The sequence below is a fragment of the Siniperca chuatsi genome, linkage group LG4 (assembly GCF_020085105.1).
Source record: "Siniperca chuatsi isolate FFG_IHB_CAS linkage group LG4, ASM2008510v1, whole genome shotgun sequence".
Taxonomy (NCBI): Eukaryota; Metazoa; Chordata; class Actinopteri; order Centrarchiformes; family Sinipercidae; genus Siniperca; species Siniperca chuatsi.
This window is the reverse complement of record NC_058045.1, coordinates 2,141,547-2,157,954: the sequence shown is the minus strand read 5'-3', so window position 1 is coordinate 2,157,954 and position 16,408 is coordinate 2,141,547. Positions and strand designations below refer to the sequence as shown.

The 16,408-nt window shown below is 41.7% G+C and overlaps 1 protein-coding gene across 6 annotated transcripts in view; it reads left to right on the top strand.

The window, feature by feature from the left end:
* The window catches only part of carmil2 (capping protein regulator and myosin 1 linker 2), a 135,356-nt gene that overhangs the window by 29,103 nt on the left and 89,845 nt on the right, over positions 1–16,408 (top strand). The gene's annotated exons all lie outside the window — the stretch shown is intronic.

The window sequence follows — 16,408 nt, the reverse complement described above, 5'->3', positions numbered from 1 at the left end:
AAGTAGCATATTTGATCTGCTGCTAATGTGTTTTGACACTTAAGCTCCCCCCCTCCCCTTGTGTGTGTGTACAATGTATGAGGTTTGTAGCGGACGGGTGTGCCTGACAACATGAATGAGTTGAAATAGCATGATTTCTAAATTCAGCAGTAGCGACCAGCCACGTCTGTTGTTCTCAATGTAATTTTGCATGTGAAAAAAGGAGTCAGTGCTATCATCTAACCCATAGTAGCCTAATACGTGGTATTTCCAGTCGTAATTTAGCCAAAAAAAACCCACTCTGTTGCTGCCACTGGCTCTCATCGTAGTCAAATCTTCCGCCACAGAACTGAAAGTAGGGGTAGATGCTGACACCATGTTGACTCTCTCTGCTTTAGTCCGACGTTCTCTCTGGTATTCATCAATGGCCTCTTGGTCTTCCATTTGCTGATGCGCTAGAAGTCGGTAAGCTGGACATGGGGCAGTCACTTAAGTGTCTTCTGAGTATGTCGTATATTACTTCGGGGTGTATGGCCTTGTCACAACCACTCTTCAGCGTATAGTTTGGCCAGCATCCTCAACTCTGACACCACTGCCAAAGAGTCCAGCTCCACCCCCACAATGTCACTGGCCTTACGGATCAGTTTGTTGAGCCTGTTAGCGTCCGCTACCCTCAACCTGCTGCCCCAACATGCAACAGCATACAGGATAGCACTGGCCACCACAGACTCATAAAACATCCTCAGCATTGTCTGGAAGATGTTGAAGGACCTCAGCCTCCTCAGAAAATAGAGCCGGCTCTGGCCCTTCCTGTACAGAGCTTGAGTGTTCTTAGCCCAGTCCAGTTTATTGTCCATGTGTACTCCCAGGTACTTGTAATCCTCTACAATGTTCACACTGACTCCCTGGATTGAAACCGGGGTCACTGGTGCCTTGGCCCTTTGTAGGTCTACAAACAGCTCCTTAGACTTTGTCGCATTGAGCTGCAGATGATTCTGCTCGCACCATGAGACAAGTTACCCACCACAGCCCTGTACTCAGTCTCATCACCACCGCTGATACATCCCACTACAGCAGAGTCATCAGAAAACTTCTGAAGGTGGCAGGACTCTGTGTGGTAGCTGAAGTCTGTGGTGTAGATGGTGAAGAGAGGACAGTCCCCTGAGGGGCCCCAGTGTTGCTGACCACGCTGTCCGACACACAGTGCTGCAGGCACACACAGTGCTGCAGGCGCACGTGCTGTATCAGGTAGTCAACAATCCAGGACACGAGGGGGGCATCCAACTGCATCGCTGCCAGCTTCTCACCCAGCAGGGATGGCCGGATGGTGTTGAAAGCGCTGGAGAAGTCAAAAAGCATGATCCTCACCGTGATTGCTGGCTTGTCCAGGTGGGTGTGGATGCGGTTCAGCAGGAAGATGATGGCATCCTCAACTCCCAGCCTGGGCTGGTAGGCGAACTGAAGGGGGTCCAGGAGGGGTCTGACCATGGGCCGCAGCTGTACCAGCACCAGTCTCTCCAGGGTCTCCATTATGTGGGAGGTCAGTGCCACCGGTCTGTAGTCCTTGGAGCCACTGGAACGCGGCGTCTTCGGCACAGGGACGAGGCAAGATGTCTTTCATAGAACAGGGACCCTTTTAGCACCCTGGGGCTAACTCCATTGGGGCCTGCAGCCTTGTTTGAGTGGAGATTCATCAGTTGTTCTCTCACCTAGTCAGTAGTCAAGCACACAGCAGAGGTTACAGGCGGGGGGGGGGGTCATCAGTGTGAAGAGGGCCGTTAGCATGAGAGCTGGTTGAGGGGGGAGTAGGACTCTCCCAGGAAGATGGAGGAGGGGGGAGCAGTGGGCTCAGAGGAGTCTGAGGGCCAACAGCAGCTGAGTTAGAGGGGGGATGAGCAGGAGCCGGTTTGTCGAATTTGTTAAAGAACAGATTAAGTTCATTGGCCCTGTCCAAACTGCCTTCAACTCCTCTGCTGCCAGTCGGTCTGAAGCCAGTGATGCTCTTCATGCCTCTCCAGACCTCTCTCATGTTGTTCTTCCTCCTGTACTTCTCCTTGGCCCCCCTGATCTTCACCTTCAGGTCAGCCTGGATTGCCCTCACTTCCTCCCTTTTACTATCAGTAAAGGCCCTCCTCTTGGCATTCAGGACGTCTTTGATGTCCTTTATTACCCACGGTTTGTTATTAGGATAAAAATGGACCATCTTAGTTGGGACATTGCAGTCCACACAGAAGTTAATGTAGCCAGTGATGCACTCAGTGAGCCCATCAATGTCCTCTCCATGAGGCTCACAGAGTGCATCCCAGTTTGTCACCTCAAAACATTCCTGCAGTGTCCAGCGTCCTCTGACCATCTCCTCACTGTCCTTGTGGTTGCAGGCTGCCTTTTAACCAGAGGCACATAGCAGGGTTTGAGGTGAACCAGGTTGTGGTCTGACCTACCCATGGGGGGAAGGGGGGAAGCGCTGTATGCGTCCTTAACGTTAGCATACAGCAGGTCCAGTGTCCTCTCCTCTCTAGTAGGACATCTCACATACTGGGTGAAATTAGTCAGTGTTGTTGAAACACTGACATGGTCGAATCTAATAATGAGATAAACGCAGTACTAAGGCTATCATTTTCAACATCCACATGAATATTGAAATAACCTACAATAATTACTTTAAGGATTAAACTTGATAAAAACTCTGAGAATTCAGATAAAAATTCAGAATAAGGACCAGGAGCATGGTACACTATAACAAATAGAATTGGCTGTCATGTTTTCCAGGGTGGGTTTGAAAGACAAGGCTTTTGAATGAGTTATAATTTTGTTTAGGTTTAGGGTTGATTAATAGGCTTGAGTCGAAGATGGCTGCAACTCCACCTCCTTGTCCAGTGCCTCGAGGAATGTGAGTATTAATATGACTGGGCGGAGTGGATTCATTTAAGCTAAGATATTCTTCATGACCCAGCCAGGTTTCAGTAAGACAAAATAAGTCAATATGATACTCTGATATTAAATTCTTCACTAGTACAGCTTTAGATGACAGAGATCTGATGTTTAAGAGTCCACATTTAATTCTCCTATTTTGTTGTGCTATTTCAGCATTTTTATGTATAACTCCTCTTCTGTTAACTTTTGGTTTGTCGTAGAAAAGGTTTCAGTCGTAATCATCTGGACACTGTTTTCAGAATCAAGACGTTTCGGCTCCCATCCGGAAGTCATTCTCAATTGTGAAAAAATTGGATGGGAACTGGAAATTTAAGCTACTCTGTGTTACATAAGCCCTGCCCTTAGCAATCTGCCTGAGTATCTGTTAATAGCTAGTTTCACTCCATTCAGTGCAGTGAGGAAAACTGCAAAGAACGGTACATAGGTACACAGCCACTTCACAAAAGACTTTATCAGCACAGACGACACGCTAACTCAGGATTACAGAGCGCCGTGCATTTGCATCTAAAAGCTAGAAACCACACATTTGAAGACAGCGAGTTGAAGATTCTAAGTAGAGAGAAGAGTTGGTTTGAACGGGGCGTCAAGGAAGCCATTTTTGTGAAAAAAGAGAACCCCTCTTTGAACAGAAAGATTGAGATTCAATCTGCCCAAAGTCTATCAGAGTGTATTATCACCTTGGTCACGCCAATCACATGCTAATCAGGTACTTAACAGTGATGTAGTAGATGCAGCCAGAAAACAATAGGCCTGATTACTGATTACTGGGCCATCTTGGAACCATTAGGTCAGTTTCAGGTGAAACTAGCTATTAACAGATACTCAGGCAGATTCCTGAGGGCAGGGCTTATGTAACACAGAGTAGCTTAAATTTCCAGTTCCCGTCCAATTTTTTTCACAATTGAGAATGACTTCCGGATGGGAGCCGAAACATCTTGATTCTGAAAACAGTGTCCAGATGACTAAGACTGAAACCTTTTCTACGATAGAACACTCCTGGACGAATGAGGGACTACACCGTCTAACTTTTGGTTTGATTAATTTAAGTGGTTGGGGGACAGACACTGTCACTAAGGAGTTTTGGGTGGGTAACTGCTCTGGAAGCGCAGAGAAGCGTGTAGGACTGCAACTCCTGCCTCCTGGTCTCAGCTCTGAGTTGTCATGGTTTAGGTCCACTCATAAAATCAGTCAGATTTCTAGATATGAGAGCTTCTCCAATTGAAGTGGGATAAATGCTGTCTCTCCCAATCAGACTGGGTCTTCCCCAAAAATTCAGCCAATTATCTACAAAGCCCACATTGTTTACTGGACATTACCTCGACAGCCAGCAGCGGAATGAAGACATGCGGCTAAACATGTCAACACTGGTCAGGTTTCGCATTGGCCTAGAGAAAACTAAGGTGTCCGACATTGTCTTTGGTTATGGACACACCAACTCAACATTAACTTTAGTGACCTCCGATTGGCGTAATCGTAAACTGTATTTACGTTTATCCTTAGCCAGGAGTTTTAAATAGGATTCAACGTCACCCACTCTGGACCCAGGAATACATTTCACTATGGTTGCTGGCTAACAGGAGCTACCTCTGGTCGGCTACTGGGGGCTGGCTAACTACAGCAGCTAATGATTGAGTTCCCATGTTGCAGAACCGCGTTTCCAATTCACTAAGCCTTGCCTCCAATGCTACAAATAAACTACATTTATTATGTGTAACATTATCACTAAAGGAGGCAGAGGAATAGCTAAACATTTGACACAGAGAGCAAGAGAAAGCAGGAGAGTGAGAGGGAGAGAGAGAAGCCATTGCTAGCTGCTAAGCTAAAGAACGGTAGCTAGCAAAAATTAATAGTGTGTAAATTGTGGGATTAGCAAGAAAATCGTTAAAAGAAGGAGAGAGCTATGAGTGCTTAAACAAGTGTACGTTTAAATGTATAGCAGATAGTTAGTCACCATAATGAAGAATCGAACAAAATTAACTGTGATGAGCTAGAGCAGCAAAAATACACTACTAGTAAAACACAAACACTGGTGACCGGAAATGACCACGGCACGTCAGCACCATGTCTTCTATACATCGGTGGCTCCGTGGCATATGTCTTCACCAAGACATTCAGTGGAGACATATCGAGTGCGGAGGCTAGAGGCTCTAATGGCGGGAGAGTTATGGAGGGTGGGCAACTTTTTGTGGGGGTAGGTGTTTGGTCAATATACGACCAACAACAGACTCACCAATTTGGGTCCCTAGCTCTAGGGTATCACCATTAGTGGCAGCTGGTATGGAAGACTTACGGTGTGTTCACACAGAAAGCGTCACGATTACATACAAAGTCATTTGCATAGTCGCACAAGTTGAAAATATTCAACTTGAGCGGGGCTTTGCAGAGTGTTGTGTAGGGAGGACTAGGTTAAGCGGAGGGACAGAGCTGCCGCTCATTGACAGACAGCTGCTGAGTGCTGGGGAGCTCCTGGTGAAATAAACACCCAGAGTCACACCGGATTCTGCTCTGATCTGGAGCCACTTTCCGGTGGGAGTAGAACTCAAACTTAATTTTTTTAAACTTCAGGGATTATAAAGGGGAATTATCTTCACTCTCGCCTCTCAGCCTGTCTGCAGCAGTGAGCCATGAAGGTACCGACCTCCACTGTCATTACTGTAGCCGTCTGTGGGCACCCAGAGCTCTATGATACTACTTCATATTTATACAGAGATCGAACAAAAAAGGAGATAGTATAGATGGTAACATCTGAAAATGTGTGTCTGTTACTTGATTCCAGCTATCGTTTGCACTTTACTATAAAACAAGTTAACATAGCATGGCCCTGATTGATCTGAACTCCATTCAGAAAACAAGCATTTTATAAGTTGTTTGCTTGTTGTCTTGCGGACAGACCTGACAAAGCATGAATTCAGACCTTTTACAAATCAGCATCATGATGTAGTTATTTTAACATCCTTTTGATCCATTTATTGTAATTAAATAACAACAAAAGGGTGTCATGGGTTGTATTTACTCGCTTTACTCACGCAAGTAACACAAGTAAACATGCTTTTATCAACAGACCCTACGGTTCTCAGATTCTTCCTACCCACGGCACAATATGCTTACTTGCTCACAGCTTGACTTTGGTGATCTGCAGCAGTTGATCTTAAGAATCCGGGTCACAGCACCAGTTCTACCAGACTACTTAGCTAAATAACACAGTACCACAGCTAGCCATTGTGCATTTAAAAATGTACGTTACATACCTGGTACTCCTGTAATAGCTGCCACCCTCTGCCAAGCTGCATTTATTTGTTAGTGTTGCAGTAAAAAAAGGGAGTAGGGTTAAATAGCACTGGGAACTGGCTAACGGCAAGAATAAGTTTGTAGCTTCATGTCACTGGCTTCCATTGAAAATGACTTGTAGCCTGTTGCTTTGTCGCCAGTAGTCTGAACACAGCATGATAGATGGGTAACAGGTAAAAAATACAAAAGTTCTTTAACTTTTATTAACTGATGCCATTCTCTGTCCATTTCTGTGAATCAAACTATTACATGCTCCTGTGTGAATATGTAGCATAAACTAATGTAGCTAACATTACTGATAACTGCAAACTTGTGGATAATGAAACTGTAATGTTGTGGGGTGGTGAATTTGAGTTATTTTATCTGCGGCTGTAGTGTGAAACTCAAACCGTCCCCATTTCTCTATGTTGTCGTTAGACAGTGTACATATAACAGGAGGATGATTAAGAAGTCCACAGTAGGGTTGTCCTGGTAGCTCACCTGGTAGAGCGTGTGCACCATGTACAAGGCTGAGTCCTTACCGCAGTGGTCGGGGTTAGAATCCAGCCCGCGGCTGATGTGAATGAATGCATGTTGGAGGGTGTAATGATAAGTGGGGTTGGCATTGGTTCACCTACAGTTTTAAAAGCGATGTAATTAACCATGTAGATGCAAGGAGCTGGTACAAAACTGGTTGTGTGGGAACAGTTTGGCTTCAGTCAACACGATACAGATCAAAATGCAACCACTGTGGGGAAATAGCAGAGTGGTGCTTTTGGGAGCGTACAGTGTTACATGTGTGTGAGGTGATGAGAGAGAGATGATGTGGAAGTGTCGACCATCGCTGGGGAGTCAGTGAATGTTCAGTATGAGCTACAGTTGGTCAGAAAATAAATGCTACAGCTCCTCGAGAGCCAAGCAAAGCTTCCAAGTTTCGTTTACCAGGAGCTCAGTGTAGTGACAGGGGGTAGCTCTGAAGCTAGCAACAACACTGTAGTGTTCAAACACTGTCATTCCGTAAAACATCCGGCAGATGTAATGAGATAACAGAAGCCATAAAAGTGTTATTCAAATGTAATTATAACTTATTTTTATAGTCAAGAGATGTGAAACAGCCCATTTTATGGTTTTAGTGACCAAATACCTAACATATTCAGTACTGAATATGTTAAATTAATGTTACTCAGAATCATAATCGATTATCTGTTTATTGTTGAGTACAAAGAATTAGTAAGATCTCCATCCACTATGAGGACGGGGAATCTAGAGCACAGATGTATTTAATAAGATATCATTTCATTAATCATTACTGAGATAAATGTGACAATGAATCATGATATTGATTTCAGGTGATATCGACTAGCCCTTTATACAATGAACAGTCTGACCTAATAATCCATGTTAATGCAATTATACAAAGTATTTGGCCTTGTGCTAATTAATGCTTCGTGTTTCCAGGTCACAGTCAGAGTCCTGGAGGCCTGCGAGGGGTACAGCCGGTTTGAAGCTGAAAAGGCCATGTTGATGGGAGTCAGGCTGTTTAAGGAATAAAATAAGATTTGTTATAATGATATGAGGCCTTGACTGATATATTTTTTTTCACTCCACAGAGAATGAAGAGATACTCAGTTCAGCTGCGATAAACTTTACATTGTTATATATCTTAACAGGAATAGGTATAATGTCACAATGTGACCTACTGACTAGCAGGATCAGCAGGAGTGCTTGCAAATGTTTGGTTACAGTTTCATTGCACTGTATTGCCAGAAGTAAGTAGACTCTCCTGTTCACATACTTTGTGTACTTTTAATAAGGCCCATGGGTTTAGATTTGCATGTTCAGCTATTAAATATGAGTTAAAAATTCAGGTGTCCACATACCTTGAGCCATGCAGTGTATGTTGAGCTTCAGTGTGGTAAACAATATACTTTACTGTAGGTCGTGGATTTCAAGTAATTAAGCTCAACAGTAAAACTGAGTAATTAACCATTACAAATTGTTTACATTACACGGTGTATGATCTTTTATGGTCATTGAAACATTACAAAGTGGAATATTAATGTAACTCTTAACATGCTAAATTACAATTGATGTCTCTGACAACTCAGAGAGTACAGGTGAATGGTTGCTTGTCAGAGAGTAAGGGTGAATGGTTGCTTGTCTGAGAAGATGTCATTATCCACGGGGTTATCTCCTCGGGCGTGTTTCCTTTCACCACTCCTTTGCATTCTTTATACTGACGATTGCGGCAGCCTGCATGACAACAGACACGTTTTAAAATTTGCAGATGACTCTGCTATTGTCAATCTCCTCCACGCAGATGAAAATGATCATGGTCCTGTTGTAGATGATTTTGTACACTGGTGTGATAGGGAATTCTTGTAACTAAATGTGGCAAGGACGAAGGACATGCTAATTTTTTTTAGGTGCAAGTCCTCTGCTTCTCAGAGCACTACCATCAATGGGCAGGTGGTAGAAGTTAATGGTGCATACTGCCACCTTCTGTTCTGGAGGGGCGAAGGAAAGAAACAACAACAACAAAAAACCCTACCTTTAGATCCTATAATAAAACCCAGTACCCCTTAAAAAAAACCAACAATTCTCTCACCTGTGCTCTATCATTCATACTTAATATTGTTTTTAAAGTGAGTTTCTGCACCCCTAGTTCCTTTAGTCTATTATCCATTATCCCTCTCTCCCTCTGATATTTCCTACAATGTAGAATTACATGTTCCACCGATTCCTCTTCCTGACACTCCTCACACATACCCATCTGATGTTTCCCCACCATTTTTAATGTTTTATTTAGAGCACAGTGTCCCAGCCTTAGTCTTGTTAGTACCATTTCCTCTTTTCTGTTTCCCCCTCCTACCTTATTTACTTTAATACTCTTTTGAATATGGTATAAATGTCTCCCTTTCCCCTCACTATCCCACATTTCTTGCCATTTCTGGTTAATTTTTTCCCAGATTATACATTGTACTTCCGCTTTACTGATTCTTATTTGCATTTCTACATTTTCCTTCTTTAATGCCTTCTTCGCAACCTTTTCATTTCATTTCACTTTTTCATTCCCCTTCACTCCTATGTGTGCTGGAACCCATAAAAATGTAACTAGTTCTCCCTGGTGTGTTATTCTTGTAACTGAGTAGAGAATTTCATATAGTATATCCTGTCGACTTTAATGGAACGATACTAGACTAACTAGAGCTGAAGCTGAGTCTGTACATATTATGAATCTGTCAATTTTTGCTTCTTCCACCCAACATAGTGCAACTAAAATTGCAACCATCTCCACTGTACAAACTGCTAAGTTATTAGATGTTCTTCTATTGATTTCAATTCCTCTTGCTGGAACCACCACACCCATTCCTGTTACCCCTGTTTCAGGGTTCTTAGTGCCATCTGTATATATTTGAGTATAGTTTTTATATACTTTAGTAATATAATCATTAAACACCCCAACCAAATCCGCACTTTTTTCTTTCCTTTTAATCTCTAATAGATACCAATCTACCCCCGGACATCTGATCTTCCATGGGGCTATGACTGGATGAACTATTGAAGAGCTGATTTTCATTTCACATGCCCCAAGTTCTTTTGCGGTTTTATTCCCTATATGACCAAAGTTGTCCTTTTTACTTCTCTATTTCCTCCAGCATTCCTTCAGCACTTCTTTTGTGGGGTGTGAGTCATTATGCCCCTGCAAGTTAACCCAGTAATTTGCTATTATATGCCGTCTCCTTAGTTCCAGTGGCATCTCTCCTACCTCTACCTGGATAGCTGAGACAGGCGATGTCTTAAAAGCTCCACTACACACTCTCAACGCTTGAGCCTGAATCACATCCAATTGTTTTAAATGGGATCTAGCTGCTGTTGTATACACTATACTGCCATAGTCCACCGTAGATCTTATCAGGGACACATAAATTCTTTTCAGTGCTTGGCAACTTGCCCACCATTCTCTACCAGTCAAGCATCTCATTACATTTATTACTTTTTTACTTTTTTCCACTATTCTATATATATATGATCTGCCCATGTTAAACAGGAATCAAAAAGCACCCCCAGGAATTTGAATGTTCCTGCTCTCTTTATTTCTTTCCCATACATCCTTATTTTCAATCTTTCATCTATTCTTTTATTAGTAAAGAAAACACTTTGGGTTTTTTCCACTGAGAATCTACATCCCCATTCTTTCCCCCACTCCACCACTTTATCTACAGCTCCTTGCACTTTCCCAACTGCATAATCTATATTGTTCCCCCTCTTCCACAGAGCCCCATCGTCTGCAAAAAGTGACCTACCTATATCAGCTGGAATCTTTAAAAAGATATCATTAATCATTATTATGAATAGTAGTGGGCTTACTACACTACCTTGAGGTGTACCATTTTCTACAGTATACTGACATGACAGTTCTGATCCTATTCTTACTTGGATATTCCTTTCACACAAAAAATCTTTTATCCAATTGAAAACTCTCCCTCCAATCCCCAACTTGTGTAACTTAATTAGAACTCCCTCCTTCCACATCATATCGTAAGCTTTTTCCATATCCAAAAACACTGCAATTACTGCCTCTTTATTTTCCTGGGCTTTCCTTATTTCACTTTCTAGTCTAACAACTGCATCCATGGTACTCCTACCTTTCCTAAACCCACTCTGATAATTTGCTATGTTTTCCTTCTTCTCAAGCTCATATGATATGACCTTTCTGTTATCATTCTTTCCATTATTTTGCATACATTAGAGGTTAATGCTATTGGTCTATAGTTAATGGGTTTTGATGGATCCTTGCCAGGTTTCCTTATCAGAATTACAACTGCTTCTTTCCATGTTTTTGGCAATCTTCCCTCTTCCCAGACTCTATTATACAGGTGCAACAATTTCAAAAGCGCACTTTCTCCTAATTTTTTTAACATCACATAGCATACTTTATCTTTCCCCGGTGATGACGATCTTGACATTTTTATTGCTCTCTTAATTTCTTCCATTGTAAATGGTTCATCTATTATACAATCTACTTCCTCCTTCCTTTCTAATATCCCTGGATAATGTCTTATTTTCCCCTCTCTCCTTCTTCTCTCTTCCTCTTCGTTTTCTGAACTATGTATCTTTGCAAATGCTTTGACCATGCTCTCTGCTTTTTCCCTATTTGACACTGCTGATCCTTCCTCTGTTACTATAACCGGGTATTCCCATTCCCTTCTATCTCCTCCCATCCTCTTTATCATTCCCCATACTGCGCCTACTGGAGTTGTTCTACCTATCCCATCACAAAAAGTCCTCCAGCTAGCCCTCTTAGCCTGTCGTACTGTTCTTCTCACTGTAGCCTGTGCCTTCTTGTACTGGATTAAATGTTGCATATTATGGGTTCTTTTGACTAGTCTGAATGCTTTATTCTTATCCCTTACTGCCTGTTGACATTCCTCTGTCCACCATGGTACCAATTTTCTCTTCTTCCTATTTTTATTTTTTGGAATAGAACTCTCTGCTGCTATTATAATTGCTGATGTAAACTGATTATTCAGCTCATCGACATCTTCAGATACCTCCGTCCTCATTATCGCCTCCTCACTCAATATCTGGAACTTGTCCCAATCTGCCTTCTCAAATATCCATTTCGGACTTCCATCACCTGGTCTTTTTTCCCCTCTTTCTCCAAATGAACAAACAACTGGATAATGATCATCATTCCTGATCATCTCCCACACCCAGGTGTCTATATGGGATTCCTTGCTTGATAAATGTAGCATAACCCCCGCCTTTTCCAAGATCTCTATCTTTCCTTATCGCTAAATATCCATAAATTATATAATCTAAGTTTGGCTTCAGCCAAGTTTCTTGAACACAGATTATGTCTGGTTTCACTGCCAGTGTTTTAATGAAGTGTTTGAATTCCTGACCATTAGCCAGTAAACTCCTGGCATTCCATTGTAGGAGGATTACCATAATTAAGATTAACCAACCCATGGTACATCCTGACTTGACTGGATGGCAAGGTTTTCCCTCACCTCTTCCCACGTCAGTCCTATTAACCCAAGGTGATTCACAGCTGCTTATACTACTAGCTGAATTTTATAATTTTTGGATTTAACATCCGCAGTACTATTAATAACACCTGCAATGAATGTAACAAGGTCTCTTTTATCCACGTACACCCTGTCATTTGATCTTTTTTCCTGCTCTTGGTTCCCGATTGTCCCTTGACTGTTAGTGTTATTGCTACTACCTTTGTTCTTTCCATTTACCATACTTGCTGCTTCAGCATAGGTCATTTTTCTTTCTACTTTTGTCTTCTGGATTTCATTCTCACGTTTCATAATCTCACAACCTCCATAGGCCACATTATGAGCTCCACCACAATTACAGCTGTACTCCTGCTCCACACATTCCATATTCATGATCCCCCCCCACATCTTGCGCATCTTCTCTGCTCTTTACAGTTCCTAGCTATATGACCAAATCTTTGACAGTTAAAACATCTCAATGGTTTTGGAACATAAACTCTCATTGGGTAACTCAAGAAACCCAGGAACACCTTCTTTGGCATATTGTCTTCTTCAAATTCAATCAATACTGTTTCACTTTACTTTTTTACTCCTTCTCTTGTTGTTTTCAGCCTTTGAGCTTTTATTACTTTTCCTCCTTTGATATTCTTCTTGATTTCCTCCATTCCAACACTCATTGGCACTCCTGTGATGACTCCTTTACTTCCAACATAATCCCCCCCCCCCAAATTTCCCTGAGCTTTCCACCTTCATTTTCCCTATCTCTTTCATTTTAAGAGCTTTCTCAACTTGATTTTCATTTGCACATCTTATCAGTAGATTACCATCATTTAGGACCTTTGCGTATTTTATTTCTCCCACTTTATTCGCCAGGGCTGTTGTCAAAGTAAATGGGTTGATTTTCTTCATGTCACTTTGCAATTTCTCATTAAATCTTACTATGATTGTGTATTTGTCAGGTGTCTCTTTGATTTCCCTCTATCTCGTCATCTTCATTCTCCTATTTCTCTTCATTATCACTTCTAGCTCTTTTACTCCCTTTATCTTGATTGATATGTATCAATCTCCCTACTTCCCCCTCATTCTCTTCATCCCTCTCATCATTACAGTCCATATCAGCCCAACTAGCATTACCTACCTCTGATCCATTCACAGAACAGTCGTGCTCAACCGCCTCACAAAAGATATTTCCACTTCGACTTGTTTTTCCCGTAAACCTTCGACTACTATTTTTCCGTTCTCGGGCTGCTGATGCTGCCGCCATCTTTTCCCTTTACGTTCCAAAGGAAGCGGCTCATTTGATCGATTCGCCACTAGCTCCTCTCGGCATTGGTATTGTGGGAGAGCCTGGTATTTAAACCGTGGAGACTGCTGGATGATTGGAGTCAGGTGTGCCTGTTATCAGCAGCACGCGGGAAACCACGGACGAGACCAGGAGACATACACACACATACACACACACATCCAGAGACTAGTTGGGACATACAAGACACACCAGGGTAGGAGAGAACAACAGAGAACACAGGGTTTGGGAGGATAAGGTGGCTGACTACCACAGTATTTCATGTTGTAAATTGTTAACATCATATCTTAAAACACAGCAGTGTTTGTTTTGTAATGCATTTCAAGAATAAAATATGAACCACTGAATTAAAAAAAAGTTGGAAAAGAGGGTGTGAAGCACAAGACTTCTGACTTCCACATAAACAGCAAGATATTGAGTTCTAACGGACCCGTCTGTGTGTAGAGGTGTGTGTGGTTATTTTGTAGTAGCCTGATGCCATTTGCATGTGATTTAATGAAGGTAAATACAGTGGAAGGCAGTGCGCAGCACATCAGAGGCTGCAGATTTATCAATGTATTGAAGGAGAAGCTTTTCAAACAGTACAAAGTAAATGTGGACAGCAGATACCCCAAGAATCACTCAATTAACTTAATCACTCAATGAATTTATAGATCAATGCAGACTAATTTACCAACATTCCTGCTTTAATCACATTAAACATTTTTCATGCCAAAATGCATTAAACGCATCTACTGGCTGGGGAGTGTTCAGTTAATTTATTTTATTTTAGTTTTAAGCATTATTGTGTCATTTCCTGCTGGAGCAAAGCCAGCACAAGGGCAAACGCAGTTTTTATGCAATTCTCCACAGGCGCTAGTCTATTTTTTGCGTCTGGATCTGATTGGTAATTTGCTGGCGCCAAACAAACGTGTTTGCACTGAGGTTGGAGGAGAGGTGCAGCTGAGGTTGTGTTTATGCTAATTAGCTGGCGCAGTGCAATTTTGGTGCTCATTTTGGCACAAATTTGCATTAACACCTGCTCAGACTCTTAAACCAGACACAGGACAGTTTTCGAGGCTTTAGTTAGCAGAGGCGCAGGCACACAGACCTCTCCAAAACATAAAATGTCTTTCAAAGAGTTTGGCCTCTTTAAGTTTTCTATACATTTTTTCCATCTACTGGAAATTAACAAAAAGTTTTTAATGTGATTATGGTAATGTGAAGAGTTTTATCTAGTGACACATGAGTTTAATCTAGTGCCCAGGAGTTCAATACAAATGCCAATACGGATGTTCTGTTTGATGAGTGAGTTTCCCACAACAACGTTCATCTACAGTCTGATTTGAGAGAGGGGCTGTGCGTGAGTTTAGCATGGACTGCATACCAGCAGCAATTTCATTAATTATTTAAATCTCCTGACACTGCGACAGTATCGCTCAAGAACTAACTGTAAATAATGTTATGTATTTTTCTAACCATCAGACTGGAAAGCTTTTACTCAGATTCCAAGTTCAACAGTAAAATCATCTGGAGTAATGCAGCTGTCCTCGAAACTTGCTGCAAATATACACAACACATCCAAATACACAAATGCCCTGCAAATATACACAACACAACCAAACACACAAACGCGCTGCAAATCCAAAAAACGGAAGTGTTTCCAGAGGACACAAAAAGGTTTGTAACTCATGAAGTCGGTTCTGTATCATCCGTTCATTGTTTTTCTGTTATTTTGTTTTATACTTTCTCCACTTTACGCCGTCTGTGCACTTATCTTTGAATAAGTTTGTAGAGCATTTTTGAAACCTAAATTTGAAGGAATTTGAAAATATGTTTTTGGAAAACTACTGTTAATCAGAGATAATAACCAGGTTCATCACTAATGACGGACTGTCTAATGTGTGTATTTCTGGTCTGTCAACACTGGTGGTAGGATAGTAAAGGTTAATATATGTCATAAATCTCCTCAGAAATCATTAAAATTACTGATAGAATTCCACTTTTTCGATCTGCAAGGTCTTGCGAGGTAGGATACATGCAGAGGTCACTTTCAGCGTAAACGCAGAGTAGAGCAGTAGCAGAAGTCAGAAACCCACAACATAAACGGATGATACACGGACCCGGCTTCAATAACTTCATGACTCTCAAACATGGTGGTCTCAAACCCTGGCAACAACAAGCCGTGTTCAGCACTTTTAAGTGTCCTCTAGAAATGCTTCCTGTTGTCGTTTTGTGGATTTGGCGTGCATTTCTGTATTTGGTTGTGTTGTGTATATTTGCATGTCTTTTCTTAAATTGCAGAAACACCTGCCATGTTTTCGGTGGATTATGTTCTTTTGTGTATCCTTCTGCTCAGAACCAACTCCATGGAAGAATATCGCACCTTTCCAAAATCCTGCTTACTTTACGTACAGCTGGAACAGCGTGGATACCTTCATTAATTATTTGAAACTTCTGTGGAGACACCACTGATGACCTTGTGCGTTTTTCTAAATAACTACCAAATCTCCAAACCATATTTTGCATCTACTTTATTTTGCTTACCTTTGGATAAATAAGTGACTGATAACTGATATTTTGCAAACAAAAGAGTTTATGTTATTTGGACTTTAAAGACATAAACAAGTCCTCAGAGGAGCAGAAGAAGTGTTGAGTTCAAATGTATTGTTTGCACTATAACCAGTCACGTATTCCAGCAGGGTGCAACAACATACATCAGCGGTCTCTTCATTCTACCATTGTGACCATTGACAGCATATTTAGGGTGATGTATATTAATATTTCGGGTGTTGTGTATTTGTATTTTGGAACTTTATGTGCTTCATGTAGGTGAACTTTTTTTATCTCTCAGAGACCTCAGACTCTCTCCTCCATTTCACCTGTACCTACTTTTAAAGGTGATGAAAGGAGCTCATGTGACTGGTCTTTG